Source organism: Marmota monax, unplaced genomic scaffold (assembly GCF_021218885.2).
Source record: "Marmota monax isolate L192 unplaced genomic scaffold, Marmota_monax_Labrador192_F-V1.1 WCK01_AAM20220418_F8-fsc00011, whole genome shotgun sequence".
In the NCBI taxonomy this organism is placed as follows: domain Eukaryota; kingdom Metazoa; phylum Chordata; class Mammalia; order Rodentia; family Sciuridae; genus Marmota; species Marmota monax.
This window is the reverse complement of record NW_026693082.1, coordinates 22,172,377-22,198,429: the sequence shown is the minus strand read 5'-3', so window position 1 is coordinate 22,198,429 and position 26,053 is coordinate 22,172,377. Positions and strand designations below refer to the sequence as shown.

At 46.9% G+C, this 26,053-nt stretch overlaps 2 long non-coding RNA genes across 2 annotated transcripts in view; one reads left to right on the top strand and one right to left on the bottom strand.

The window, feature by feature from the left end:
* Positions 1-12,542, bottom strand: part of LOC124099205 (uncharacterized) — a 35,927-nt gene extending 23,385 nt beyond the window's left edge. Inside the window, exon 1 of the long non-coding RNA XR_009227780.1 lies at positions 12,443-12,542. This is a non-coding gene — a long non-coding RNA (uncharacterized LOC124099205). The remainder of the gene's footprint in view (positions 1-12,442) is intronic.
* A 1,300-nt stretch (positions 12,543-13,842) lies between these two features.
* LOC131424533 (uncharacterized) lies at positions 13,843-21,667 on the top strand. Its single transcript, XR_009227778.1, has 2 exons — positions 13,843-13,993; positions 20,468-21,667. It is a non-coding gene; the product is annotated as an uncharacterized LOC131424533 (long non-coding RNA).
* The last annotated feature ends 4,386 nt before the right edge of the window (positions 21,668-26,053 follow it).

Genomic DNA, 26,053 nt, shown 5'->3' with positions numbered 1-26,053 from the left:
GAGTTTGGTAAGGTCAGTTCTCTAGCCATCACCACCTCTTCTGGGGGACTTAATCTCTCCATGCTCCTTTGGCTTCTAGAGTTGTCCCTGGGTACAGCTCACAGATGATGGGTGAGAGGCTTGCTATGAGCCACTTCTCAGTCACAGTCCTACACTGGTAGGCAAATATGTAATATATCACCCAAGCCAGCATAGTTTCACACATGAAAGCAAGTACTATTAATAATTCTACCAAGAAAACAAACTGGCTAATCTGGAAATGTCCGGGCACATGAGAACATATGATCCTTGTGGATAGATGCACAAACCCTCATCTCAAGTAAGAAAGTTTGCATTTCCACAAGCCCATCACTCACTGTATACATTTCCTAAGAAGAAATGTAAAATCCAGTCTTCCTGTGAGGAGGTTAGATTCACAGCTAACACTTACGGAAGGTTTAATCCTCATGGGATGCCTCTCAGGTGGTAGTATAACTACCTGTCTTGAAGATGAAAAAACTGAAACACAGAGTTTTGAAATTTTTGCCCAAGGTTAGAAGAAAGGCTGAAAGAAAATCAAACTGGGACCCAAACCCAGACAGACAGTGCTCAGCTTGTGTGTTCTTCACCCGGCTCTGCCCCAGGAACACTCAGCCCCGGGAACAGGCAAGGTTCTGCAGAGCACCCCTGGGGGTGAAGGGAAATGGTTTTAACAGGATGATAGAAATACATCCAGTTCCCAAATCTATATTATCTCTCTATGGGAAAAGGGCTTCTTTTTCCTTGTTTTTCATCTGGTTATTAATATTTTGATAAGCCATTTTCAGACTGGATGAGTGATGCCGCAGTCCGGCTGTAACCGGGGGATGACGAGGAACTTGTGTACATTGATACAGCAGGAGTGGGAGCCGTTTATTGTAGGACAAGAGGGGTATATATACATTCCACACAGCTTATCTAATTAACATAAACTAGATATAGCAGTCAACCAATAAGGAATCTCCACACTAAATGGCTCGCTGGCGTTACTTCACAAACCACTCCCTCTGGCATTTTGCCAGGCGCCATCTTGACTTGTTTACAGACCCTAACAGAGTGAGAGGGTGTTGGAGAACAAGTAAGAGTGGAATAAAGGTATATTTCTGGTGACAAGGCGTAAACAGGACCACCAGGGAGCGAGACCCACCTACAAGAAAAGGGACCTTGTCATTGAAACAACTGAGCCTCTGACTCCCTCAGGGCATAAGCAAGGAGACTGGGGTGTGTCCACCCCTACCTGGACTCTGTAGCAGGGCTCCTAAAGGCTGCAGGAACACAATGGCACCTCAGTGTCCTATATATTTGGGCCCCTCCCTTCACACTCGTGCTTAGTGAACCATCAAATTTTTCTCCTGAGGACTTCAAGGTAGCTGCCAGAATACACCTTGGCTTTCAATATGACAGTGACACAAAAGCATCCATGCTAATATGCCTGTAACCCCTGTGTTTACTCTCTTTTCTGGAAGTTTATTTGAAAAAAAAAAAGAGTGTGGCTGTGTCTCCATGAATGCCATGTGGGAGCACTTGGCTTCTGCAGGGAAATGTCTCCTTTGCTTCTTACAGCACGATCTCCTGTCTGGGTGCTCCTGCTTCCCAGCAAGTATTGCAGAGAGGCAAAGGGTGGAAAAGGGACAGCAATGCTCCTGTGAATTAGTGCATTCACGGTCAGAGTCACCAAACCTGTATTTCAGGGGACATCTCTGCAGCTGGCAATCTCGCAGACTGGCCTGCAGCCCTAAAGCCTGGGTGGGGGTGGGGGGCAGGGCCTGGCTCTTGAAAGAAGCAGATTCCTTTCAGGCTTTTGGTCTGAGTGAAACCCATCAGACTTCACTCCCCATTTTCTAACATCAGCGTTGCTACCTGAGATCATGGTTTATTTGTGTTGGAAAAGGCATCTGCTGCTTTCCAGCCTGGACAGTGTCCCTTGAGGCTGAGAGGGAAAAGTCGCTGAGGTAATAACCCAGCCTGGGCTTTGCTGCCTGTTGCAGAAGAGAGAGGAAGCCAGTGTGCAGCCTTCCCTAGGTCAGCCGGGCAAACTAGGCTTCACGTCTTTCCAGGCACTGAAGCCACCCTTGACAACATTTCCCCAGGGTTTGTGGGGTGCCTCTTTATACCTCTCTGTGTGTCTCTGCCTCCATCCATTTTGCTGTCTCTATTTGTTTCCTCCCTCTCTCCCTTTCTCCCCCCCCCCCACATTTTCTCTTACTAAGGAGCAACCATTTCTACTTTATACCTAACAAGACTATTCTCTGTTTTGAAATGCAAAGTATGCCCAGGCTTATGGTGTTAGCACCACCACCTTTTCTCTCTGGCAGGCTAAGATGCCCCTGGCCTGACCAGAAGCCTCCTCCCCAGGCCCAGGAGGCTCTAGCACTTTCTCACCCCAAAGCCTGGCTTTTATTTTCCCTCTCGCCCTGAATGCTCCTTGCTGATCACTTCCCACCGTCAGGAGGGTCTGGGGCAAATGCAGCTACTTGGTGTGATTATTTGTTTTTCTTGATGCCAAGATAAAGTAGAAGTGCAATCCGTGCAGCTGCCATCAGCATGAGGGCCAGAGACAGTGCTGAGGACAGCTAGGGGCCAGCCCTGCTGGGGAACAACCCCTCCTGCAGGCCTCTTGTCAATCTTTATCTAGAAACCAGACAGAATTGTTTTTGTAAATATTAGTAAAAAAAAAAAAATCCCCCTGACAGCCTGGATTGTAAATCAACCTGAACAACGTGAGGGCTCAAATGGAGCCTGCTTCAAGTTGTAGGCTGCAGGTGGAGGTCCTTGCTCATCTCAGAAGGAGCTGTCATAGGGAAGTCTTTTAGGGCCTGGAGTCACCCAGGCCCCATCCACCTTCAATTCTGCATGTGAAAAAGCAGCTCCCCTTCTGCAAAGGTGGGACAGATCCCAGATGATTTAGGGGAGGGCCGCTGGGTGGGGAGGACCAGGGCCGTGCCACATAGCAGCCTCCTAACTAGCCACAGGGGACCCACAGCTGCCTGCACCCCTCAGCCCCTGTGCCTGTTGCCAGGCAGATTCTCTGAGCGTGGTATGCTGAGGTACTACAGGGAATCAGGAAATTATTTTCTTTTACACAGTGGAGGTTGCGTTATTTAATTTTTAAAAATAAAACAGAGGTGCGGGATGTGAGCAGTCAGCTTTATGGGAGAGTCAGCAGGGAACTCTCTGGAGAGTCCAGCTTTCCTTCAATTGCAGGGGTTTCAAGAACCAGTTCTTTCTGCCTCTTGCCTCCCTCTTCCCTTCCTCTCCTAAATCGCCCCCCTCTCTCTCTGTCTCTGCCTCAGTATGAATAAGAAGCCGTGGCATGGCCATTGCTGTGTGTGCCAGGTCCTGTCCTGCAGTTTCCAGAACATTTAACCACCAAAACCTTATGGGGAAGGTTGTGTGTGTTTCTCTGCACCACATTCTCTTTCTCTCTTGCTGGCTCTGTTTCTCTCACATACACACACAAACACATACACCCTTCACCACACATTTTACACCTTCTCACACACACCTTGAAGCTCTCTTTCTCTCACACACACTCCCTCTCTCACACACACACACAAACACACACACCCCTTCACCACACATTTCACAATTTCTCGCACACACCTTGAAGCTCTCTCTCTCTCTCACACACACTGTCTAGTCCACACTGAAGCAGACTCAGGAGTCCCTGCCTCCCAGCATGAGGCGCTCCATCCATCTATTCCTTCAAGCCTCCAGGCAGCTACTAGAGCTGGAGTGGCCTTAGGTGCCTGGGTCCTGAGACAGCCCTGAACCTGATGAAAGTTCATGGGAAGGAAAGTAGCCCTAACCCTGCACCTGCGCAGCAGACTGCCCACCAGGCAGGACCTCCAGCATCAAGGCTAGGTCTGAGTGAGGGTCTGCCCTCCTTCCTTCTGTCTTTGACCCGCTCTGACCTTTGAGGGGAAGGACAGACACAGGCAGGGCTGAGGGGAGAAGCAAAGAGGATACCTTTGTCTCCTGCAGCAGGGCCTGGTGGCGCTGACCTGCCACCAGGGAAGCCTGGATTCTGGTCCTGGCCCAGCCACCCAGGACACCTGGACATCTGGCAGCCTGTCTACTCCTGTGGATGAGGGTTCTCTCACAGGAAGGCGAATGAGGTCAGTTTTTATTTTAGAGGCAGAATCCCCCTCTCAAACAAAACCTGAGAAGCCCAATGTGTAAAAACACAGGAAAGCAGGAGGAGAGGGGTGGGTTCCATGCAGCCCCCTCGCCGGGTTTCCCACAGCAGTGCAGTCTGCAGCCGACTATGCACCCAGCCTGGCATGAGGGTACCTCCAGTGGAGAGGAGACAGGGACATGTGAGCAATCAGAAGTTTCCTTAACAAGTGGCACAATAAATAGTGAGACTCCAGCAAAGCACAGAGGATCAACCCAAGGAACAGGGACCTAAAATTGCTAATCTACTTCTGGGTATAGACCCTAAAGAATTCAAAGAGGGACTTGAATAGATACTTGTACAGCCATACTCATAGCAGCATGAGCCACAGTAGCCAAGGGGCGGAGCAGCTCAAGTGCCCATCAGTAATGAGTGGATGGAAAACAGAATGTGGTACATTCATACAAGGGAGTATCATTCCACTTTAAAAAGGAAGGAAGGGACTGGGGTTATGGCTCAGCAGTAGAGCGCTCACCTCATATGTGCAAGGCCCTGGGTTCGATCCTCAGCACTGCATAAAAATAAATAAATAAAGTGAAGATATTGTGTCCATCTACAACTAAAAAGTGAATATTTAAAAAAAAAAAAAAGGAAGGAAATTCTGGCACATGCTGTGCACCATGCGTGAACCTGGGGGATATTATGCTAAGTGAAATAAGCCAATCACAAAAAAGATAAATATTGTGTGGTTCCTCTTATGAGATCACTCTAGCCATCTAGTTCATAGGGAGAAAGTAGAAGGGTGTTTACCAGGGGATGGGGGAGCCAGGAGTGGGGAGTTGTGGTTTTGTGGAGCAGAGTTTCAGTTTGGGATGATGAAAACATTCAGGAAGTAGATGGTGGCAATGGTTTCACAGCAGTGTTAACATGTTCAATGTCACTGTGCACTTAAATATGATTAAGATGGGAAGTTTTGTTGTGTACATTTTTACCACAATTAAAATGAATTTTTGTTTTAAATTCACAAGTTTACATATCAAAAAGGTAGCCAAAGTTTGGTGTGGGACTGGGTGGAGAGGGACAAGGGAGGTTGCTCACACACCTGTGGCTCAGGCTCTGGGCCTGCCTCCACCTCTGCATGTGACGCCCTCTCCAGGGTCCCCAGGCCTCTGCGTGCACCCTTCCTTTCAACAGACGCCTTCCCCCTCAGCATTTCCATGGCTCAAATCCACTCAGCTCTCTACTTAAATTTCACCTCCTGCAAAAGCCCTCACAGGCACACAAACAAAAATAGTGCCTATGTGTGCACACCCTTGGGTACACGGTAGCCCAACCAAGTCTTGCGTTCTGTGCAGCACTGACCACCATCTATATTGTCATACATATCTTTGCTTATTTGATTATTTTCTGCTTCTCTGGAACTTGGACACAGGACAAGGACTCTGTTTTGTCCACTGTTCTAGCGCTTGTGCCTGAAATAATCTAGGTGCGGTGTGAATTCAAGACTGACCAACTACTAAACAGGTGATCGGTGCAGCCCACCAAGGCTCCCTTCAGAGTTTGAGGTCAAAGCCCTGGCTGGTTCCATGGGTGCCTACCTAGGCTTGTCTTTTTTTGTATTTCTCTCTCTCAAGAACCTTGCAGGGAGGTACTGTTTGGTTGGGTTTATTTGCTCCAGAATGGCAGCTAAATAACACGTGTGACCCTTTTTTTTACTCTCTTAACTTAGTCTTACAGTTTGGAGATGGAGAGAATGACAGATGGTGGGTTAAGAGGGGAGATTCAATTTTAGAGAACACATAACTCAGTTTTTGAAATAGAGTTATACAATTTTTGAGGTGGACAGGACCGCAGACTTGAACTGAATTTGAAACTTTGAGAGGCTATCTGGTTGCAGATAGAGTGCGTTCGTGGCCCTGGTGACACAGACAGGCCTGCGGCGTTGTTCTGTGGGTTGAGTGCCACACATATATAACCAGGCACTCAGAAATATTTTTGCTGAGGAGTAGGAGCTGCTGGAGGCAGCGAGGACACAGTGGGGAGGGCTAGGAATCCTGAGGAAAGCACCTGAGGTTAACTGTTGTCTTCTGGCTTTCTCTGGAGCCTGATGGCCAGGTTGACACCTGGGGTCTGTGATTCCAAGACACTAACTTTTATGAACTTGAAGCTTAAAAATCACTCATATCAGCAGCATGTTTTAAGATCTAATCTCTCCCCTTTGAAATTAGGCTAAACTTCTAAAAATGTCAACTTTGAGAAGTAATTCTATGAAAGACATGGCAGAAGAGCAGTTTCATCTGGTTTCTCAAGGCAGTGAAGCCAACCCCCATCACTGTTGTGACATTATTCCCTGCTCGTTCATCTTGCCTTGGAGTTCCCTGCTGGAATCCCACGATATCCAAAATGGAGAAAATGCCCAAGGTCATTAAGCCAACGCTTTTTGAGCTGTGGGTTACAATTGTTTCGTGGCCATGAAATCAATTTAGCAAACCATAATGAGAAGTTAATTTGAAAATCGAAATGAAGCAGAATCAAACAGAAAATATCACAGTGCATTGCACATAATCAAAGTAAGCATTGCTTCCCAAAATTTCTCTATAAGGTGTGTGTGTGCATGCCTGTGCGTGCACACACGTGCCCCCGTGGGTCTACTGCATTGCACTATGAGCTATGTGTCTTACTTACTGTGAGTGCTGGATAGAAAAAAAAAAATTTCTCCTAGTCCATTTTTCATATAGGGCTTAATACTATATCCAGTCAATGTTTAATCATTCCTTAATTCCTGAATTTATTAAGTGCCCGTGGTTGGAGGACACTGAACTAGGCCCTGGGGCAACAAAATTGAATGGAAGATTGTGTTTGGCAGGGGCCTGGCAGGAGCCAGGCAGCTCCTCCTAAGTGGGTTATGTGTTGAGAATTCAATAAAGGAGCTATTTAGAAGGCGGGGACATGGTACAGGGACATCTAAGGAGATGGGGCTGTGAACAGCAGAACAAGGTTGGAATGGGAGAGAGATGGAAGCAGCCCTCAGAATCCAACCTGTTTAGGGAGGGCTCGCTGCAGAGGAGCTCTTGCTTTCAGCCCAGGAAGGCAGCCAGCTCCCAGGAACCTGCAGGGAAGCAGCTGGGGGGACAAACAGCTCAGCTCTCCTCTCCCACCTATGAGCCACACTGGCCAAGCCCCACCAGAGGCCAGAAGGCTCAGGATCCCGGTGATGCAGTCTACCTAGGCCAGCAAGGGTAAGCAGGTCCGGGTGAATGGGGAAGGCCGACACATAATCAGTATGAACAGCACCTCTGCCTTCCCGTAACTTACATTGGATGGATGAGAAGACCCATCATCCAAAAACCACAGCTATATTGCTCATGCTGGAAGAGAGGAATTAATGGAGACTTCTGGAAGAAACTGGGTAGAAGCACAAGATTCTTCTCGAAGGCCAGAGAAAATTAAAGGAGACTCACAAGCAAGGAGACACAGTGACTTGCCCCCCACCCCCCTCAGCATCTTTTCCTCTGGGGAGATGCTTCCCCTGATTCCTTCCCTGGACATGGTTGCAGGTGAACAGCGCCTTGTTCTTCCTCACTTCGAGGTGTCCATCAGCGTATGCTTCTATTTCTTGGCCACAGCCCCCAGAGTTCTCCCTAAGAATCTTTGGCTGGTGACAGAAATTGTTTCTTGCCTTTGAATCCAGGACACTGACAGAATGCAAAGTTAGAGCAATTGGTTGCCACTCTCAAAAATAATTGTAAATATTCTACTTAGCAAAAAAATTAGGACAGAGCAGACATTCTTTTTTGCTGGAATGTGTTTTATCCAGTATGAGCTACTTTTTTAAAAAAAATATTTATTTTTTAGTTATAGGTGGACACAATATCTTTATTTTATTTTTATGTGGTGCTGAGGATCGAACCCAGTACCTGATGCATACTAAGGCGAGCGCTCTACCTCTGAGCCGCAACACCAGCCCCATGAACTACTTTTTATTTCGGTATTATTGGTCAATTTTCTGTTTCTATAACAAAATACCTGAAATAACTGAGGCTGAAATAACCAAGTTATGTAAAGAAAGGGCTTGTTTTAGTTCACGGCTTTGGTGGTCCTAGTCCATGTTAGTTTGCTGCATTTTGCTGTGTTGCTTTGGATCTGTGGTAAGGCAGCACATCATGGCAGGAACATGTGGCCGAGCAAAACCATTCACCTCATGTTCAGGAAGCCAAAGAGAGAAAGAGGAAGGAACCAGAGTCCCACAACCCCCTTTAAGGGCACGTCTCCAATCACCTAAGGACCTCCCACTAGTTCCTACCTTTTAAAGGTTCCACCACTTTCCCTGGTGTCCAAGCCTTTAACACATGGGCCTTGGGGGGATATTCAATATCAAACTCTGTCAGGCATGTCCGGTATTCATACCAGCACATTCTCCTTTTGCTTGAGTTTGAGTTGAATTTCTGTCCTAGCTCACCATGCAAAGGAAACTACAGGTACAAATGTGTGTGAATGTGGGAAAGTGCTTGGCATATTGAGGGACCTGCTGGGAATGCGACCTGGCCAGAGCCTAGAGCGCTTGTAAAGTGGGGGAAATGGGACAAGTCTCCAAGGGTGGGTGGGGTTGGGTCAGATCATGGAAGGCTGGGGTCAGATGGTGAATATATACTTTTTTTTTTTTTTTTGGTACTGGAGATTGAACCCAGGGCACTTAACCACTGAACCGTATCCCTAGCCCTTTTTCTTCGTGTTGTTTTATTTTGAGACAGGTCTTGCTAAGTTGTTTAGGGCCTCACTAAGTTGTTGAGGCTATCTTTGAACTTGAGATCATCCTGCCTCAGTTTCCCAAGCCACTGGGATTACAGACATGTGCCACCAAGCCAGCAATATTTATTAAGGCTTTTAACAAAAAGCGACATAGATATGCAGTTTACAAAGCTCACCCTGATAACTGTGAGATGGGTGGAGGTGACCAGGTCTGGAGGAAGGCCTGTAGCAAAAGCCTCGGGGAAACAGAGAGCATCACAACTCAGCTGGGGCCAAGAGGGGTTGAGTGAAGTAAGAATTTAGAATAAGTAGCAAAATTCTAGGTTGGGTGACAGTGTGCACAGGACATGAATGGAACCTTGCCTCAACCATTTTCCACATCTTATAACCTTGAGGACTCCTCCTTAGGCTCTGGGTTACTTTTTCATAGGCCAGTAAATATTTTTTACAAGTGAATAATTCTTTTTAAACTACTTGTGGGCCATGGTGGTGCACACCTGAAATTCCATCAAGTCCTGAGGTTGAAGCAAGAGGATCCCAAATTTGAAGCCAGCTGGGAAACTTAGCAAGATCCTGTCTCAAAATATAATTTTTAAAAAATTAAATTTAAATTTAAAAAGGACTGGGGTTGTAGCCCAATGGTAAAGTACTCCTGGGATCAATCCCCAGTACCAAAGCAAACAAACAAAACAGCATTTGAAATGTGGCCCTACATCTAATAAGCTTAATAGCTTAGTATATCTTCCCTACACCTGAAAACTGCATCTTTAAACCTTTGAATGTAATTTAATTCACCAAGTGAGTGAATTATGTGAAAATTCTGGAACAAGTGCTATAGAAGACACATGAAAAGAACATGCTTCCACTGTTTTCAAGTAGCTTAGCATCCAATGAGAGAGAGAGAGAGAGAGAGAGAGAGAGAGAGAGAGAGAGATCATTGAAGCAATCTCTATTTGTGAAATTTTGTGAACTGTCAGTGCCAGTGGTTGCTATGATCTTTCAAGGTTCTGGAAATATCTACTATGAGGTTCACCATTCCATCTTCCCAGCTCAGCATATCTGAAAGTTTTCACCGAGTGAACTTCTGATCTCCTGTTATCTGTCTGCACAGTGGGTAATTCAGGTCTAATCAGTGGCCCTTCACCTTTGTGACCCTTGTCCTAGAATATGTCTCCCAGATCTGCAGGCTGATACCATGTTTTGCTTTCTCTTTTCTGGGATTGACTTTGCATTTATTTCCAAAAATCTCACTACCTTTACAGATGTACCTTACAGGAAGTGGTCATAGAGAGCGGGCGTCCTCATATGCCCTTTGCAAGTTTTATTTTGTAAACCATCTTAAACTCACTGTTCCCCTCCCCTTCCCCTCTCCAGTAAACTCCCACTCACCTCTGATTGTCTCCAACTGTTTTCTTGGGTGAGTCCCGCCTTTCTGGCTTCTCTTAGATCACTATTTACTTGACCCAACTGGCCAGGCTGGGGCTGAGCAGTGTGTGCCCGACACCGTATGACAGATCTCGGCATGGAGAAAGCTGCTCAATTTCCCACTGTTTACTGAGCACCTGTCCTTTGTCACACGCTCAGGAGGGATGGAGCAGAGTTGGGGACTGGAGATATTAGACCAGCAGCCTCAGGCAGGCGTGGGGAGACAGAAGGTGGGCAGTACAGGATGCTTCCAGAGAGCAGTGCTGGCTAAGCCAGCCTTACCCAGGGGAGCTTCCTAGAGGAAGAGATGGGCAAGCTGAGCCCAGAAAGAGAGAGGGCCACTTATGGTGGGCCCAGCAAGGGAAAGCCTGGCCTCTCCAGGCTGCACAGGGTGTGAGGGCTGGTGAGAGAAGGAGGGTGTGTGAGGATGGGGAGCTAGGGTTTGCTCGAAGAGCAATAGGAAACCAAGGGCAAATTTTAAGCCAGAAGTGATAATATCAGACTGATCTTTCTTTCTTTCATTGGCAGCTTGTGAGCTCAGATCTGAATCTGCAGCCCAGTGCCAGCGACTATTGAAGGCCATCAGCGTGCAGTTTAGAGACCCATTTCCCCTTCCTTCGTCCTCTTAATTCCTTTGCCCCAGTGTCCTCATTTAACAACCCTGGTTGTACTCTTGAGTCTCTGTGAGCCCCACCAAATGTAAATAAAGAAAACACGTTGGCAGACTTACTCTCAGAACAGACCCAAGTTACACATTTTTATCCCCATCTTATAGAGAAGGAAACTGGAGCTCAGAGAAATTGAGTGACCTGCCCACAGTCTTAGAGTCATTTCATGGATTATTGAAGCTTGTTCAATGTTCCCTTCCCCAACTGACTGTAACATAACAAGAGCAGAGCCCCCATCCGCTGCGGCCATAGGAGTGTGCCCCACCTCAGACTCAGGAGGCCAGGTCAGCGTGGCAGAATCGCTGACCAGCCAACCCACTGGCTGCTAACTCTTGGAACCAGACTGCCCAATCCTCCTCTCCACCACACTGTCTGCTTCCCGTCTGCCTTGGCTTCCTGTCCACCGCGGGCTTAGCCTCTTTCCTGCCTCCCACATCCATCATTTAACTTTCAAGTTTAGCAGATAATTAAGGCTGGGCTAACACTTGGTTGCCTTTGGAACTAGACTTTTAGGACTGGAAGAAACCTGAGCGGAGTGTTGATTCTGGTCTGACCAAGTCATTTTACGGTGAACGAACTCAGTCACACAGCTGGTTAACAGCAAGGTCTGGACTCCACAGTGGACCAACATTTCTCATATACCTTCAAAATGTCCTGTAAGGTGTTCACTGGGTCACTTTGTTAATTGACAGACCCGAATAGTAAATTTTAATTTGGTTTTCTCATAAAACAAAACTGATTGATACATTTGGATACAGACCTGGTGAGGCTTTAACACATAACCACCATTTGGCCCCAGGAATAGAGCGTGACAGCGGTCCTACCTGCCGGTGGATCCAGCAGTCCTCAGGCTTTTCCCTGTCCACCTGCAGCACTCTCCCTGGGCGTCTCATGCATCATGAGACCCCAACCATGAAGGGACCCAAATAGCCATAGCAATAGCTAACATGCATTGAGCACTCCCGGAGCCCCAAACCAACGGCCACCTGCAGAGGAGGAATCTCAAGCACAGGGAGATCATATAAATTCCCCAAGGTCACAACTAGTAGCGCTGGGCTGGCCCAAGTTCCCTGGCTCTGCATTAGGCCCCTTTACTAGGACAATATGGTCTGTAAAGCCCAGCTCTGGTTCAGAGTTCTCCCTCCCCAACTCCACATCCCAATGACTAAGTCCCTCCTGCCCCCACCCCCAGGCTTTCCCATAACCAACTCAAAACTGAACTCAGCGCCTTGTCCCCAAACATGGAGGTTGCCTGGCACAGCATCAGTCGTGGCTGGTCCTCCCCTCCTCTCCTCACCCATCACATCCTACGTTTTATTCCTAAATGGCCACAGTTTTCCCAGTGCTCTTGGCATGGCCCGGCCTGAGGTCCCTAACCCACTTGGCCCACACATATCACCACAAGATTTCTCCAGGTGAGTCTGATCGCTTGCCATCAGCCTGCTCACCTCTCTTGGTGGCTCACCTTGCTAGCATGTTCTAGGGTAAGCAGATTTGGTATTGGCTGCAAGACCCAGTTCCCAGATCAGGCTGTCCTGTTTCCCGAGGCTCTGCTCTGACAACTCTCTTCCTTCTGCTTAGAACCCCCTCCCCACCTCACTCCTCCCACAGAGCTGGTCATTTCCTTCTTGGCTCCCACACTGTCCCTTAAATTCACATTCCCCAAGCATTTTTCCTAGATTATAGTTGTTTACTTTTATGTTTCCTCCTAGTCAGCAGCAGCTATTTTCTGACATTCGGAGCTACATAGTATATAGAACAGATAAAGAACTCACTAGTTACAGGTGGACAGGTGGAGTGAAGGGAGGAACAAGTGGCATTGTGATCCTTGATGTGATGTGTCCACTTGACTAGGCCAAGAGATGCCCAGATAGCTGGTAAAACTGTATTTCTGGGGGCTGGGATTGTGGCTCATTGGTAGAGCACCTGCCTAGTGTGTGTAAGGCACTAGGTTCGATCCTCAGCACCACATAAAAATAAATAAATTAATAAAGGCATCATGTCCAACTACAACTAAGAAAAAAAAAAAAAACTTTATTTCTGGGTGTGCCTGCGGGGGTCCTTCTGCAAGAGGTTAGCATTTGAACTGGGGAACTGAGAAAAGCTGATAGTCCTCCCACGGGCTGGCAGACATCATCCAATCCTCTGACAGCTGGAGTAGAACAAAAAAGCAGAGGAAGAAAGAATTCTCTCCCTTCTCTTTAGGGGGTATCCATTTTCTCCCACCTCGAGACATCAGAGCTCTTTTGGACTTGCCCTGAATCACACCACCAGCTTTCCTGGATCTCCAGCTTGTACCTCTGGGCCTCCATGATTGTTTAAGTCAATTCCCATGATAAATCCCCTCTTAGAGATCTATGTTTCTCCTCCTGGGTGTGTTTACCTGGAGAATCCTAATATATGCATAAAAACTTGCCAATCAAGGTTAGCTCAGTACACATCAAACGGGCTCACTCCTGGGGGGCTTCAGCCCTGCCTAACCATCTGCAGTCACCCCTGTGTGAGTTCTTTGCTGTGCCCATGGCAACCCCTCCTGGACCAACTCCACCCTCTGCCTCCCAGCCCCACCCCATGGCAGCCTCCACTGAGCCCAGGACATGGGTTCCTCCCCCAACCTGCCCATCCATCTCATCTAAAGGGGCTCCTTTAGCCAAATTGGGAAAAATAATTGAAATCTGCCTGTTCAGAGTGAGGCAGGAGGGCCCCAACAGTCCTAGAGGGAGCCACAAACAGTTTGCTCTCTCTCATGAGAGAGCAATATTAAAAAATATTTGTGGAGTGAAAGCATGAAGGTACTATAAATATTTACACTTGAGATTCAATCAGTCTCTGAAAGAAAAGGTTTGTAAGGCCAAAGCAAAGCATCAGGAATTCCAGACATGCTACGTTGGCAGATTCCAGAAGGCCACATTCTTAGCAACTCGAGCCTGAGTTCCTTGTCTGGATTTCTCTGGACCCTGCTGACCACCACTTAGAAGACCCGTCACCCCTGCTTCTTCCAGGTTTGAAGGTGGAGGTGAGCGCTCTAGTGTGGGGAAGGGGCCTGCAGTCAGCTGTCCATAAGCCCAGGAGACACCCGCCACTCCCCTGCCAGCCACCCAGGAATAATGGCAGCCTGGGATGAGCTCCCATAATTCACTGGGAGTGTGGGGCTGGGTGTAGACCCTGCTTGAATACCAGGCTTCCTGCTGTTACCTTGGGGAGGGCCCCAAGGTTATTTCCCCTCCAGACCTTCCCTTGATGCCCTTTCATATTCCTTCTTTCCCCTCCCTGCCTTCCTTCTTCCCTTCCCTCCTTCCTTCCTCCCCCCTCCTCTTTCTTTCTTCTTTTTGTTTTCTAAATTGTCCTCCTCGAATTCACACTGTTAAGAAATAGATGTGTGAATTGAGCTGGAATATCATGGAGAAATGATTTTTTTATTTTGAAACAAATGCAGCTGTCCCTCTTTCAGACACAAGTTTACCATTTATGTTCTTGAAAATAATCTATGTTGCTAAATTATACATGTTCCCTGAAAGAACTTTAGAGAACTTAGAAAACAATTCCCAACGACAGCCTCCCGTGGAGGGGAGCACTGTTGCCATTTGTGCAGGTGCGGTGGGCTTTGTTTCTGAATATATGTTTCAGCTTTCCAGTTCGCTCTAGTACTATAATAGACTTCTGGACCCTGGTAACCTTTGGTTTTGCTCTTTTTGCAATATATTGTGGGTGATTTGTTTATTGATTATTTTGAGTTGTTTTTCATTTTGTTTAAAACGCCAATTAATATTTTGTGCACATATTGTTTTGATAAACAAAATTATTTTCTGAAGAAAAACCTTCGGCAGCAGGGTTACTACATGGAAACATAAGTGCAGATTGAAGGCTTTGGGTCCACGTTGCCAAACTGCCCTGCAGAAATGTTGAGCCCAGTGCAGAAATGCCACGTGTTTCCAAACATTTCTCACCAATTCTCTGTTTTGTTGTTCCTTTGCCTCATTTCCAAATTGATACACAACCCAGAGGACAAAAGGATGAACAAAATCCTTCAGCTGCTGGGCATAGTGGTGCAGCCTGTAATCACAGCAGGGAAGGCTGAGACGGGAGGAACGGGAGATCCTGTGTCTAAATAAAACACAAAAAGGGCTGGGGATGTGGCTCAGTGGTCAAGTGCCCCTGAGTTCAATCCCTGGTACCAAAAAAGAAAAAGAAAAAAAAAAATCCTTCAGCTGACTGCTGGTAGCTCAAGGTATTTACTCTCGGAGTTTCCTTGAGTTCTTGACAATGGGAGAGAGGCCTGCTTCTCATCAACCAAGTCAGGAGCCTACCCAACCTGTCAGAGCGTCTGAGCCCAGTGGTTTTTCTGGAGGCAAATCCCATATGGTCTCAGGCAAAGCAGACCAGTGTCTCCACCATTTCCTTCCGTATCTGATGGGCCAGAATGATCCTGAGCTCCAGCAACTTGACTTCCTCTACTGATCTGCCTGGGATGATTCTGCTGCAGGCTCAGCAGGGACCAGTCTCAGGTGTGTCACTTCCCTGGTGACCATGGCCTTTGCAATCAGATCAGGGGAGGATGCTGAGGAATGACCGTGCAGAAGTTCATGGCCGGGTTCAGTGGCTACATCGAGAATCCACACTTTGAACTCACTGATCTCTAATCGTCACTTGGCATCTCCTTCAGTAACAATGGCAGGCAACAAACCTTTGCAATGTCATCAGTTTCTGTGACTTTATTATTGGTAAAAATCATAGCTACTTTCAGATCTGTTATGATTGTGGCTGGTATTTTAAAAAGTCCTTAAGCTCATCGCTGGTTTGAAATTACAGTGATCATTGAGGCTTGCTAACAAATCTTGTTATTAGTGTGGTAATACATGAGCATACCTATGACCATAGATAATTTTTAAAAATATTCTGATAATTGTATTTTAGCATAAACATTTTCTTTGTGATCCCATATACATTTAAAACTTTCTTCTGAGAGGGGTTCTTCAGACTTTACCAGCTGCCAAAGGAGTCCAAGGTGCGTGCACGTGCACGTGCACATACTCACAAACACACATACAAAAGATTAAAACCTTGGAAAAGAAAGCTAAATTATTTGGGGCTTTGCAGATGAGCCAAACCTTCTGGGTTTTGGTTTTGGTACTGAGGATTAAACTTGGGGGTACTGCTCTACCACTGAGCTATATCTCCAATCTTTTACTTTTTATTTTGAGACAGGGTGTCACTAAATTGCTTAGGGCCTCCCTCAGTCACAGAGGCTGGCCCCAAACTTGTGATCCTCCTGAATCAACCTCCTGAGTCACTGGGATTACAAGTATGTGCCACCACACTAGACACAAAAGTTCTGTTTTCTAATCCCAGGGTTAAAAAGGTTTCCCTAAAGGTTTTAGGATAGAGATTATTTTGAATATTTTCTCATCTCCGTTTCTGTGTATTCAATCATTCATTCGATAGTTATTTAACAAACAAAAAAAATGACACACCAAGGCAGCCTCATAAGACAATCACTGACTCTGCCAAGTGACAAAAGAGGGTTGAGTGGAACAGAGGAGCCACGGCTCCAAGAAACCAGAGCAATTGCAAATTCAGCTACTCATTGCTTTGAATCCAGATCTGCTCCCTCGCTGAAGTATGAAATTCCATCAGAATAATTACTGCTTTTCCCCATAGAGCTCTCGTCACTCTGTGACTCCCAATCTGCTCTGGCAAAATCCTCCTCATCCTATCTTGGATGCCTCTTCCCAGCTGGAGCTAATCCCAGTCCCCCACCCTCCCTCATAGATTTTAGCACTGTCACTTTTTTTCTTAAAGAGAGAGAGAGAATTTTTTAATATTTATTTTTTAGTTTTCGGCAGACACAGCATCTTTGTATGTGGTGCTGAGGATCGAACCCGGGCCGCACGCATGCCAGGCAAGCGCTACCGCTTGAGCCACATCCCCAGCCCCAGCGCTGTCACTTTTGATTTGCGTTATTTACGGGAGTCTGGCTGCCGCTGGGATCCTGAGCTCTCATGCTGGGTTGTGGGGGGGATCTTGCCCATCCTGTGGCCCAGTGGGTCCTGGAGCTCTTCCTCCGCTTCTGAGCTGAGTGACTTAGGCAACTGGATTCCCTTTCTGTTGGCAGAGACTGTAATACGTGCTCGCTCCACCAAGACCTCTTTCTGGAGCTTTCTCCCATGTTTTCCACCCTGCAGCCCCAGGCCAGGGCCGCTGATCCAGGGCTTTGCTTCCCGAGCTGCTACTCACAGCCCCTCCTGGCCCACCTGTCCAGGCCTGGCGTCCCTGTTCCCTGTGCTGACATGTCCTCTGCTGCTTAGTTCTGCTCATCTTTTCATGCCTGGTTCAAGAGGCTTCCCACACTTCAGGCAGAAATACCTCTTTCTTCTTTCCTTCCTTTCTTTTTTGTAGGATATCTGGGATTGAACTCAGGTGCACGTGGTCACTGAGCCACATCCCCAGCCTTATTTTGTATTTTATTTAGAGACAGCGTCTCACCGAGAGAAATACCCCTTACTTTCTTCATGCCCCATGGTACACTTGATTCCAACAGCTATCTTTCTTCACTGGCCAGAAGTTCTTTAAAGGCAGGTACTGGCTGGGCGTGGTGGCACATGCCTATAATCCCAGTGGTTCGGGAGGCTGAGGCAGGAGGATCTCGAGTTCTGGGGATGTGGCTCACTGACCAAGCACACCTGGGTTCAATCCCTGGTACAAAAAAAAAAAATCAGGTTCTGAGCCATATTCATATTTGTGGCATCAGCGCTTTGAAGTATTGTTGGCTGAATGAAGAAGTGGAGGAATGAGCGAAGGAAGGGGTGACTGGATACCTTTCCTTTCTTCTCCCCAGCTCTTTCCTTTCTCTTTTAATCAGTTCTGGGTCCAGGGCTGGCATGGACACTGACTTTGATCATGAATTAGTGACTTCATCCCCCGGGATTCAGGCTTCCCTCTCTGTAGGAAGAGATGGAACTAGAGTCTGCTTAGTGGCCTTCTCTTGTTCCTAGTGATGTGATTCTCTTGTGAGACTCGGAAGGTGTCCCTATTTGCTGGGACAGAAGTCTCCTGAGTCACACTCTTCGTCCCACTTAGCCACCCAGCACCGACTCCTGTATCTAGCTGGTGACTTGGCCCTCTCAATCCCACAACTTTCACGTCTCTAAATCCCATCCCACCTCCTTCTCTAGACCACTGCTGAAATCCAGGCCTCCATTTTCTCCCATTCGAGTCACTGATTATCTTCAGGACAGCCCAGAGGTCAGACCTGTTCTCCCAGCCCCCTGCTTTTTGGGAGGAGGAGGCAGAGGCATCTACAGATACTGCAAGGCTACTGGGAGGTCTGGATTTGCTATTGGAATCAAAAGTCCTTGAGTTCAAATACTTCCTTCTTCAGATCTTGTGTGTGATTCTCTTTTCTGATTTTCTCAGACTCCCTCCCAGACTTTGCCATCTGAACTTCCTGGGCAGGTCCCCACTTCCCTATTCACAGAGGCCAAGCTTATGAGGAGGAGGAGGAACGTCCAGTTTCCCAGCATCCGCAAGCCCATGTGTGTGGGCCCCGCCTTCGCTTCCTTGCCTTTGCTCTGAGAAGCTGCCAGTTCCTCCACCTGTGCTGTGGCTCTGGGTTCTTCTTGCTTCCTTGGGGACTGCCAGTTTTTATCTCTATGATCGATAAACATGTGCAGTGTCTCCTATCTTTAACCCTGCCCCCACCCCCTGTCCAGTTGTTCTCTTTTTCTCTTATAGCTGGCTTCTTTAGAATGTTGAATTCTCCTAACTCTCCCCGCCCATTCACTGTTCAGCCCCTTAGGTTTCTGCTCCAACTCATCTGAGCTCATCACATTTTCTGCTCCATGACCTCGGCACACATGCTCCTCAAGCGCGTCACCACGCTACCTGCCCGCTTCTCCTGGACATCTGTGGCTCCTGGGGCTGGCCTCTCCAGGCCATGACTGTCCTTGGCTGGTTCACTGCTCCGGCCAGCTTTGCCAGGGTTCCATCCTTGGCCTCTCCTGCTGGGCTGTACTTGTCCTGAGCCATGCATCTATCCTGGGGCTTCCCCGCCATGTACAGTCATATGTTGCAGGGACATTCTGAGAACAGAGAAAGGATCTCTCTATTCATTGGGAATCCTCTAGTTTGCGAGTCACAGCAAATCTACCAAGTTAAACCAGCTCAGAGACAAGAGCCACGTCCAGGACTTAGATCTCAGAAGACCGTAGGGATCAAATGATGTCACACGGTTCCATAGCTCAGCCCACAAAAATTGCTTTCAGTGCGGTTCCTGCAACGTCTCCCAGCTTTCTGCTCATGACTGCTCACTTTCACTTTCATGTTCCAACTGGCAATCCCAACAGAGGAGGGGACAGAAAGAGACTGGGGTCAGATCCTGAGTAACATGACTGAAGTTCACCCTGACTTGACTAGGCTGGGTCACCGTGGCCAAGTGCGTGTTAATCAGGGCCATTTCTGTTACCACACGGGTTTCCTAAAGGCAGGAGGGAGAAGGAACACTGGCAGTGACAGCATGTGGAACCGTAATACCTCTCTGTTTCACTCATATTTTTTCACAGCTGTGACCTGACCAGAACAATTTTAGAGCAGGAAAAGTTTATTTGGAGCTCAGGGTTTCAGAGGTCTCAATCCACAGAAGTCTGGCTCCATTTCTTGGGTGAGGCAGAACATCATACATCATGGCAGAAAAGAGTGGCAGAGGGAAGCAGCTCACATGATGATCAGAGAGAGAGAGAGAGAGAGAGAGAGAGAGAGAGAGACCACTCACCAAATACAAAACGTATACCCCAAAGTCATGTCCCCAATGACCCACCTCCTCCAGCCACACCCTACCTGCCTTCAGTCACCACTCAGTTAATCCCATCAGGGGATTAATTCACTGTTGGGGTTAAGGTTCTCATAACCCATTATTTCTCCTCTGAATCTTCTTGCATTGTCTCACACATGAGCTTTTGGGGGACACCTCATATCCAAACCATAACACTCTCCCCAAATAAGCACAAGCTGAGACCAGAAATTCCCCTGTAAAGCTGTGTCTCTTCCTTCCCTCTGTCACCGACTTCTCAGATACTCATTCCTCCTTCCTCTGTTCCCCAAATATTTCGCTGTACCGTGTCCCTCATGTATTATAGTTATTTGTAATATATCTGCCTTGGCCGCTAGACAGGGCACCTCAAAAGCAGAAGTAAACTGCTTTCAGTTTTCACCCGTAACACCCAAGTGATTCCCTAAGCTTGGCACATTGTGGGTGCTTGATAAGTGTGGCCAGTGTCACAAATGAATAAACAGTAGTATTGTCTATAGAAACATTTAACTGGGTTTTCTGGGTCAAGTGGCTGTGATGTGGGAATAGGGAATGTAATTGTGTCGTCTGTGCTGTGGCTTTGTCTGGTACCCTGCTGGACAGAGAGAAGACGTACAATCTACCCTCATGCAGGATCTTCATCTGTGGATATTCTGACTCAATTTGAACCCACTCTTCCCTTTTTAGTTTCTTCAAGGACACAGAATTCTCTGGCCAAGTGACTCGCTAGCCTGGCGGGAGCTTGGGGCAGGATCCTGCCTATTGCTGTTTGCTGGAAGGGATGGGATTCACGTGCCAGCCCAGAATGGTGTCTCCATGTTCACTCCCTTTGGTGAGTGTGGAGACATGAAATTAGCTGGTTTTTGGAAAACAAGCTCAATGGCTACCTGGGCCAGGTATGGAACTGGATGAGAGGCGCGTGCTGGCAACTGTCAGTGTGGAGCCGTTGCAGGTGTGGTGGGGTTGCCGCAGCTGGATTGCCAAGCCTGGTCACGGTGAGTGAGCAGCAGTCATGACTCAGCAGCTGCTGACTGGAGGGGATACAGACTCTGGGATGCTAGGACTTGGAACAGTACTCCAGTTTCAGAAGGGACAGCACTAAGTCACTCTTTGAGAAAACATGTCTCTGACCAGTGGGCCTGGCGTGGCTTGAGGAGTACCAGACTGTGCCTCTGATCTCACCTGAAACTTTGCCAGTGGCATGTCTCAAAGTGAGCTACATTTTACAACTCAAGCAGGCTTAGTCTTGTTGGGAAAAGTATAAACGGCAGCCGCACCCCAGAGAAAAACCCCAACATGGCGCCTAAGGACCTCTTCTTCCTACCTTCCTCTTTTCTGCAGTGGCGCGAAAAGTTCCCGTCCGTGGGAACTCTCCCATCAGCGCCGATTTCAAATCTCGATGGCGGGGAACCTTAGCCCCAATAAGAACTAATTCCTGGGCTCCGGAGCTGATATCTGGAAGAACTTGCCAATAAACGGGTGGCCTGCCATTTATCTAAGCCCTGCCATCTCCCCTTAGTTCTATATAAGCACACAGCCTTTTGCAATAAAATTGGAATTCTCCCGGCGAAGTGTCTTTGCGTGGGGAATTCTTTCAAGTCTCACTATATGGAAGAGTTTTTTTCTAAACACTTAGGAAAATAATTCGGACCACATAGTTGTTTTCAACAACTATGCCCCGAACTATTCTTCCCATGAATGGTTTTATAGTTTCTTCAAAGTCACCGTCAAGATTTACCCTTTTCATGTAGCTATTCATCTATTTACTGCACCCTGGCTCTGATATGCTCAATTTATGTTAATCTGTTGTTGTATTGTTTCACGTATTCCCCATGTTTATGTACCAGTAAAGATGACAAGACTCAAAAATGCATGCCTAAAACATAATATGAATTTGCTTCTGGCTCTTGTATATCAGTCCAGAGTACATGCAGGTTGGGGAAATGGGGGAGGGGCTCTGTTCCAGTCAGTCATTCAGGGACCCAGGCTGATAAAGCTGTGACATCTTCCAACATGTGATTTTCAAAGTGGTTGCAGTTGTCTCCACCCAGCTGACTGGAGGGGAAAGAGAATGGAGGATTGCCCATGGGAAGTTTTTATGAACCAGGCCTGGAAATGAGAGGGCAGGATTTCTGCCCATCTTCCATTGGCTAGAATTTAATCATGTGGGCTCACCCAGCTGCAAGGGAATCTGGGAAATGCAGTCTGTGTGCCCAGGAAGAGGAGAATAATTTTTGGTAAATGCCGGCCAGTCTCTGCCAGTGGATCAAAATAAATATTTCAGGGGCTGAGCTTGTAGCTCAATGGTATAGCGCTTGCCTAGCATGGGCTAGGCACTGGGTTCCAGCCTCAGCACCACAAAAAATATACTAAAATTAATAAATATTTCATCTTATTGTCTTGACAGAACAAACTCCCTGTCTCAGGCAACAATCCGAAGCCCCATCCAACTTCTACACCAGGTCCAATTCTATACATGAGGCACAGGTATGGATGGGCTCCCCAAGGTTTGGAGATCTATGAACCGAGACGAATTATCTTCCTTTCCACTGACAATGCACAGTGGTGGGCACAGTAATTGCAGTGAAACTCCTTGGGAAGTGTGAGAGACATGCAGTAGGCCCCAGGCCGTGGCAGCTATGACGTCTTGCCAGGCAAGCACTGAGAAGGCTCCTTTAGCTTGGCAGTGGAGGATTTCTCTGATTTCATCCTGATTATTCTCTCTGCTAAGAAATCCCTGGCACATTGTTCTCCAAAGTTCCAGGCTCCCAGCTCTGTGAGAGAAGCTCTTCTTGTTCAGTATCTCCCCATGGCCACATATAAAAACGGTGTTGGGGAGAACTCTCTCTTTTGGGGTTGGACAGCTTTAGTGCTTCACCCACTTCCAGCTCCTGCAACTGTGGAAGCCTAAGTGTCATCTGAAAATTCCAACAAGGTTTTGTTTTATTATTTAAGGCTCCATTGGCTTGTGTTTTCGTTGGTCGTAAAAGTTCCTTGAACACTTACTAGGCTTCTCCCTTATTTGTTTACAGTCAATTCACTGTGTCAGTACTAGGATGTAAAATATTTCCCTTCCCATGCCTATTTTATCTTTTTGTTAGTCTCTCTCCCCTACCACATCAGCTGAACGATGATCACTTAAAGGTCACCTGATGGCATGAATTGTCCAATCTTTGCTGAAGGGATGGAGCACTTTGCTTAATCAGAAAGACTTAATGAACATTTACTGATTTTTAGTCTTACTTCCAACTCTTTGGGGTTTGAAGCAGTAAGCTTTTCCAATACTGCACAGTCCCAAATTCCCACATCTTTTATTCCCTTTCTACTTACAAACTAATTCCTTTCTGAGTTCATCTTTTTCTTGAAAAACATAGAAGGGGTAAATAGTGAGTTTCTTGGCAAACAGGGAGGAGCAATAGGTCCCTCGCCCTGGCCTGTCAGAGCTACACAGTGACAAGGTACATGGTGGGGTTAGCCTTCTAAGTTCTCACAGATGAGAGTTTTTATAAAATGCTTTTTCCACTTCACAGTACGGATCTCAATGTCTTTGGCTTCCAATAGTTTCATCACCGCCCACCACCCAACCATTGTCAGTGTCACAGTGGCTTAAGTTTTTTGACAGTAGCACCCACCTTCAGGGCATTTAGAATCACTGAAGCAGATGATTCTAAAATGCCTAATGGTGGGAGCACCCTTGCTCATGGAACAGAGTTGCCTGATTCCAGGATAGTGGGGAAGGGCACCCTACTCCAGTCATTCTGGGACTCAGCTGACAAGGGCTCTGTTACTTCTGAGGTCACTTCATCCTCATCTGCCTGGTTCCAGGGTCTTGGGGAAGGAGAAGAGGCACAGCAGATCACCGAGTGTGGTTTTCATATGGGCCAACTCGGGATGGGTCACTTCAGTACTCACTAAACCATGGTTACACTTCACCCCATGGTGGGTGGGAGCTATAACTGTGTCCAAGTAGAAGAGGAAATGGGATCCAGGGTGGCCAACTTTGTCGAGTTTGCCTAGGACTTTCCTGGAGTAGGCACCAAAAGTCCTGGGCAAACCGGTGGAGTTGGTCACCCTAAAAAGCCTCCATTGTATTCTTGGTCCTTGGAAAGTCACTGAGTCTTCCACTTTCTTGGTCACCTGGTCTACAGTGACTGCAAACCACATATTAGGGCATGAATTGAATGTGATTAGGAAGCAATGGGACACATTATTTTAATTGAAATATATGTTGTCCCTGGAAATTGGGGTGTGTGTGTGAGATGCAGCCTTGGGGTATCACATCAACTGTCTCTGCCCCTGAGTCAACTATAAAATGTAATGGCAGGGCCAGAGTACCATGAGGAAATGTGACCTATTCAGCGAAACTCTTAGAATTCAGAACTGTTTTGCCAAAGGGCTCACCTGAGAAGGAACAGTGCAGGGATGGCTCAGATATTATATCACATAAGGCAAATTTTGCTGGAAAACGAAACAAAAATGACCTCATTTGTCCTGCAGGCAGCTGCGTAGCTGTCCCTGAGGCCTGCTCCCTCTACTTATCTCCAACACGTAGAAGGTATTCAGTAAATATTCTCTGAACAGACTAACACGTAGCTCACCAGCTAAAGCTGTGTCCACTTTCTCTAATCCAAAAGATTTTTCAGATTTGTTTTGTTTTGAGGTGAAAGGTGAGCTGCCACTTTAGGCAGAAGCTTGTTTCTTACAGATAGAAGGAAGATGGAAAGCAGGGGTGGAAATTTGTGACCTGTGGGCTGATCGGCTTAGGAGGTGTGCTTTTATTTGGTCTGCACAATGTTCAGAAGACAGTTATTTCCAGACAGAACTCTGAATTTCTACATCTTGAAAATTGAATGTTCTGGCAACAGGATGGTTGAATTCCCACACGGCAGCTGGATGGAACTGAGTGGCAGCTGAACCCATCAGAACGAGCACTCCCCTCCTCAGTTGCCAGTCACTGTACCTTCTGTGTCTCACCTCACTCACTCGGGGCTTTCTTGTCACATCTGGTAGACACTGGAGTCTGAAATAACTGGTTTAGCACGCTGATCTACCTTGGAATATCGTAGCAATTTTGCACATTTTTAGAGGCTCCTGAGTCTTCCAGTAGCTACTGATAGGATTCGATAACTGATCCTATAATTTCAGGCCTGCCTGGCATTCCATAGCACTATTTTATGTAGAACTTTTCTCCATTAAGAATTAATAATTTAAGACATATTTTCTTCACCGTTTACTTACTTCCACCAACATTATTTTCAAACATGGACAGTTCCCAGTTAATCCCTTCTCTAATGCACATCAATCAAACAGCATCATTTCTTAGATACAGAAGAAATGGTGCATTCTGCCCACATTCTCCAAGGAACATTTTCTTCCTATGCGCATTTTCATAATAAAGTTTAAACAGCCACTACTATCATCAAATGCTAAATCAAAAAGCTCTCAGAAAAATCAAGCTGCAATAGCTTTACTCCTAAGAAAAATATAAAATTAAATACATAGCTGGACACACCTGTAATCCCAGCTACTCGGGAGGCTGAGGCAAGAGGATCACAACTCAGTGAGACCTTGTTTCAAAATAAGTTTTTTGTTTTTTTTTTTTAAAACTGGGATGTAGTTCAGGGGGGGAGAGCACTGTCCCAGCAGCAAGGCCCTGGGTTCACTGCCAGTACACACACACACAGCCATGTACACACAACTATGAACAAGAGAATGAATAACTCAAAAGCAACAGCTGACACTGTTTGGAGGGTTGCTTTGAACCCATTTCTGTGCTTTCAACCTTCTGATATTTGCCTTACGAAACTCCTATGGAGACGGAAGGTCCCCATTTGAGGCATGAGGCCACAGATGCCAACAAGTAACTTGCCCATGGTCACTTAATTAGTAACAGACAAAACTAGTATTAAAACCAAATTAATTTGGTCTAAGAAATTAAATGAACAAACACACACATCACACATACACCCTCCTCCCAAAGTAAGAATAAAATCAAGTCAGTGGAAAGCAGAAGTTCAAAGCATATAGGACAGGATGTAATCTGATCCAGTCCTTTTACAGAGGAGAAATCAGGCCTGAGGGGTTCTGAACTTCCTCCTGCCCGCAGAGTCCGACACACCAGTGCAGGTACCCTGAGGCACATTTCAAACCCTGTTACCTAAGAGGGAGAGGAAACTTCATTTTCTCTGGCTCTGTTTCTAATTCTGCCACTATTGCTGTCTGAATGGAGCTGAAGTTAACATCTAAAAGCAGTCATGTTGTCAGGCCCCGCAG